Genomic DNA, 5,000 nt, shown 5'->3' on the forward strand with positions numbered 1-5,000 from the left:
GCGTTGCTGTATGGGGGGATGTGTTCAACATTGATTGAACGTGTGTGTGTGTGTGTGTGTGTGTGTGTGTGTGTGTGTGTGTGTGTGTGTGTGTGTGTGTGTGTGTGTGTGTGTGTGTGTGTGTGTGTGTGTCTGTGTGTGTGTGCGTGTGCGTGTGCGTGTGCGTGTGCGCGTGTGTGTGCGCGTGCGCGTGCGTGTGCGTGTGTGGACTGGCTGGATGAGACACGTTGTGTGCTTATACTGCTTGGCAAATCATGGATTCAGATCTGTGTCATGTTTTGCCATCCCGGTGTTCTCTCGTTTGTGTCTTAAGCTGAAACGAAACCTTGTGCTCCTGAGTGGAGGCTCGGTCAGTAAGTGTGCTAACAGTATGTATACTGTAGAACCACAGTACTGAGGAAAAAGGTTTTATTCCCCCATACTAAGGTTATCCTTCGTGAGTACTAAACTAAAACTGACAAAATGATGAAAACTAGATAATTAGAAAACCACTTTACTTAACTGATATAAAAAATAAAAACAACGCTAAAACAACAACTAACTGAAATAGTATTGATTGTTTACAAAACTAACTAAAACACACAAAATCATAGAGATGTCTTAGTTTTCATCTTTGTCGATTTATTTCATGCATACATGTACACAAGAATGGTATTTTGTGTGGATATGCTATCTTCCATTTTTTGCTGTGTCAGGTTTTAACTGTGAATACATTAAAAACAAATTATACATTGAATCTTTTCCCTGACAAATACCCCATATTACCATAAAAAAACTAGCATTAAAACTAATACAAAAAAAAATAAAACTAAGCCTTTCACAAAATAAAAACGAAACCAAAGAAAACGAAATAAAACTAGAGACCCGCAATAAAAACTAATTCAAACTAAAGTGAAATTGAAAGCATAAAGTCAAAACGGTTTCAAGATAAAAGCTAATGAAAAATGCTAAACTATAATCCCTAACTTTTCCACTCCCACAGGGTCACATCTGTATTTATTCTTTCACGTTCACGTTTCAGACCTTTTAGGTCCTTTCTCAAGACATCATGTACTGTAGCGAGCATGGACAACAGACAGTCTTGCAGTGCTTAAATACAACAGTCCATGATTACATACAGTAATTATCTACAGCTGTGTTAGGGCTGTGTCCATGGTCGCATGTAACAGCTCATTGCCTTTGGCTGATTCAATAGAATTCAATAGAATGTAATCATCACAGAACATCTGTAGTCACACACATTTAGGATCCATTTAACACTAAAGAGTAAACACCTTAGTGATTTGTACGAGTGATCATAGGCCAGAATTATACACAGTGAAATGCCCAGTGTTAATTTATCCATTTGGAACTCTGAGAATTTTACGGGAAAACGAGTCTACCACTCCCCCCCCCCCCTAAAAAAATAAAACTGAATCTGGAAATCCAAAGGAAAGCAGCACTAATTCATGTCACATTTGAGGGGGATGGGGATACCCATGGGGTCAGAATTAGGACTGGGTGATATGACTTCAGATCAATATCAATATAATCAATATTACGATTATTTTAAATGTTTGCCTTAATGAACGATTACAGAAAATATGGAAAATAGCAGATCTACAAGCTCACGTTGAGAGCTTGTAACGCATGCAGGATGTATCTCAGTTCAAAGTAGCGTATTACACAGGCAGAAAAATAGACTAGAAAATGAAATCCCAACTGGGAGTTTGTCAGTTTAACAGTTCATATTCAAGGGGAATTTCACTGGAAAACATTGAGATCCAGTTCTTCGATCACTGGAGCTGGTGTGCAGTGTCTCAAGTTCAGTAATCCAATACAGCAGGTTTCCTGTTTCAAAAAGGCTTCCTTTAAGTTGTCGTCTGGACATTATGAACTCTGTAGACCACAGTACTGTCTTTTAAAGCAAGTGGTTCCCAACTTTGAATGTTGTTATATATTGTTACAAATCAATTATTGTTAATAATAACTATATTGCCATAAAAGACAATAGTTACAGATTTGTGTGATTTAACGTACTGATAGAACTGCATGTAATCAAACACTACAGGTGCAGATAATGCTTGTGTAATCCGTTTGCGCAGTTCACATCGTTACATGTGGCATTTAGAGGACATTTAGTTCATTAAAAAGTAAAAAGAAAATTATCTGGAGACAGTCATCTCCCTTTTTGAACAGGAGCTCTTTCATAGAACAGCGACTCTTTCATTGTTCAAGGTCGCTTAGATACAGAGAAAAACCGGTGTTTGGTCTTGTGTTTAAGGCAGTTTTCTCCATGAAATGAGCTGCTTCGACAACCTTAGCATCTTAGACTGCTTCTAAAAGATGATATAACATATAATACATATTATATATATAAAATAATTATATTGACTCAATTCCGTAAGAGTCAAATAATGTCTGAGAGGTGTAAACCTTGCTATATATATATACCGTTTTGGTTCCTTAATATTATTCATATGGTTTTAATGAGTACTTAAATCTAGACCTCGACACCGGCGAACCACAGTGGAGAAGATTCACTCTTAAACAATAAATCATTGATCGCCTTGGGGAAATTCGGGTATCATGGCAGCAACAGCTGTAAGTGTGAAACACAGGATAGGTATTGGGTAGTGCAAGAGTAGAGAGATAATACATATATAATAAAACAAATTCAATAAGTAGACTTAGATTCTGACCCTAGACATCTGCAATTGGTCTGACTGAGTTAATTATTATGCAAATTATATTCCATCAATAAATATATGCATACATACAATCTATCGGCATTGAGTATATTAATGGATATATGTATAGACTATCATCTGTGAATATGAGACTGGATGTACAGTTTATCAACAGTGAAGATAATGAGTATTCTCTGTAATCTATCAACATAATGAATATATGAATAGAGACTCACTTGAATTTAAGTTTCACAACAGTTATCCTCAACATGGCATCTGTCATGGTTCAGTAGCACTTGTACATCCCACATATAAGTCTCGAGGCTGAAATGCTTCAGTAGTATTAAATCATGAGCCGTGAAATTGCAATGATGCAGGTCGAGTGCTAATAAAGTGTTTCCATAAGGTAGATGTAATATTGGGGAGCAGAGTAGGGATTCCATACAGTTTGTTTGAGGATCTTATTAGAGGATTCTGTGGTGTTTGTCTAGACGAGGACTGTTTGCGTGGTACAATACTGGCTTGACTCCACTATTTCCTTTGGGAGTTGAAAAGAACCATCTTTTACTTTTTTTACTCCCACCTTCCAGAGGAGATCTGACTGAAGTTGATGCTGAGGATATGGCTGAAGATGCAACAAATATCCCCTCAAAGCCCCGGTCTTCTCTGCAGCCGAATACTGCGCCCCAGCCTGCCCACACGTCAACAAGGCTGATGTTCCCATCAACAGTGCCGTCCGGATCATAGCTGGCTGCCTGAAGCCAGCTATGACTGCGACTGTGACCATTGTGACCATTTAAATTCTGGGTATATTCATGGTCAGTCGCAGTCCTAGCAGGAATTGCCCCGGCCGACCTCCCTCCGACGGGAAGCTGCTATCCTTGCCCTGGCAAGGAATCCCAGAAACATGAACCCCCCTAACTGCTTCTGATGAGCAGGTTGGTGTCTGTCAGTGTGGGATTGTGTGTATGTATGGGTGAATGTAATGCACATTGCAAATTGCTTTGAAGAAAGACACTATAAATGATCCATTTACCATTTATTCATTCCTTTCTATCATTTATTACAGCTTTGCAAATACTAGTACTACTACTACGACTGATACTGCTTCAACTAGTAGAAATGCTACTGTGTCTACCACAACTAGTAATACTACTGCTGCTATTACTACTATCACGACTACTTCTGCTGCTACAGTACTATTACAGTTGCACACATACAAATCAAATCGCGCTGTCAGGCAGAAACCTTGTATTTCCTATTTCATCTGATGATTTTTCATAAAACAATGCCCTATTTTATACTTCGTCATATGACAGCATTGTGCAAAAGGAGCAAAAATAGCCGATGCGATGCGCCTGTAGATCTGCTATTTTTGCTATTTCTGACGAATTTTGAGAGGATGGGGATGCTATGTTAGTGGTTAAGTCTGACTATAGGTTTTATAAATAGTTTAACCAATTGAAATTATTAACAAGACATTGTGACTATAATAACTATATAGGCCTACAGATAATTTGTTCCATTCCCTGAAAACTAATGGTTTTGGACATACAAGGTTTCTGCAATGATATCTATAGCAACAACCCAGCTCTCTCTCCATCATGCTCTCCTCATGTGGCGTAGTGAAGGGAAAAGACAAAGCATGTGTGCCTCTTCTATTGTTGTGACTGAAATGGCCATGGCCCCTAAATACACACACACACGCACACACGCACACACACACACACACACACACGCGCGCGTGCGCACACACACACACACACACACACACACACACACACACACACACACACACACACACACACACACACACACACACACACACACACACACACACACACACACACACACACAAACTCGTGGCTGGTGCATCAGCTACCAGAGAGGCCCATATCCGGCCTGCTTTCTTCATACAATGCCTCTATTGCTTCAATGGAACCGTGCACAGGGACAGAGAGAAAGAGAGAGAGATACAGTTGGCGGAGGGAGAGAAAGAGAGAGGGACAGAGAGAAAGAGAGAGAGATACAGTTGGGGAGAGAGAGAAAGAGAGAGGGACAGAGAGAAAGCGGGAGAGAGAGAAAGTGAGAGACGGAGAGGGGGAAAGAGAATGACCTAGCAGTGTGACTAGAGTCACACACTCCTCTCTTGGAGCGTATCGTGAATTTGACCCACGTTTCACTTACTGTAGAGCACTGAATCTGAATAGAATAGAATAGGGTTAAAATCACAGAATTTCACGTCGTCAGCCGCCATAGTGTGTTGTGTTGCAGTTACACTGTCCAGTCCCATACTGTGCATGTAAATACGCAAAGAAACAGCGCTACGCC

This window comes from Gymnoscopelus braueri (genome assembly GCF_963280865.1).
Source record: "Gymnoscopelus braueri genome assembly, chromosome: 10".
Taxonomy (NCBI): Eukaryota; Metazoa; Chordata; class Actinopteri; order Myctophiformes; family Myctophidae; genus Gymnoscopelus; species Gymnoscopelus braueri.